This window comes from Eutrema salsugineum, unplaced genomic scaffold (genome assembly GCF_000478725.1).
Source record: "Eutrema salsugineum unplaced genomic scaffold, Eutsalg1_0 scaffold_4, whole genome shotgun sequence".
NCBI classification, from domain to species: domain Eukaryota; kingdom Viridiplantae; phylum Streptophyta; class Magnoliopsida; order Brassicales; family Brassicaceae; genus Eutrema; species Eutrema salsugineum.
In genome coordinates this window covers 1,101,474-1,101,838 of record NW_006256686.1, presented here as the reverse complement: position 1 = coordinate 1,101,838, position 365 = coordinate 1,101,474, and the positions used below count along the sequence as shown (strand labels likewise).

Below are 365 nucleotides of genomic sequence, written 5' to 3'. Positions count from 1 at the left end.
AAACATGAATTGGGCGATTGTTGCTCTCATCATGTTCTTCAACTCGGTTATCTCCTTGTTGTCTGTTCCGGTTTGCTTTGTCGAGCGATCGTATTCAGGACAATCATTGCTATTGGCTTGAGCCAAATTCTCGATGAGGGCTCTTCCTTGTGCTATCGTATTTTGTCCAAAATCTCCATTGCTAGCTTTATCAAGCGAAAGTTTGTATTTTGGTTGCAAACCTCAGTAAAAGGTGCTCAGCAAGCTTGATCCAGGAAATCCATGGTGTGGGCAATCACGTTCATACTCCTTAAAACGTTCCCAGGCTTCATAGAAAGGTTCAGTCGGTCCTTGCTGAAAGCTTAAGATATTTGTTCTCAACAAGT

General features: G+C 42.5%; 1 non-coding gene across 1 annotated transcript; it reads left to right on the top strand.

Moving 5' to 3' along the window:
* Positions 1-256: 256 nt before the first annotated feature.
* On the top strand, positions 257-365 carry LOC112084960. The gene has a single exon (XR_002898607.1). It is a non-coding gene; the product is annotated as a small nucleolar RNA R71 (small nucleolar RNA).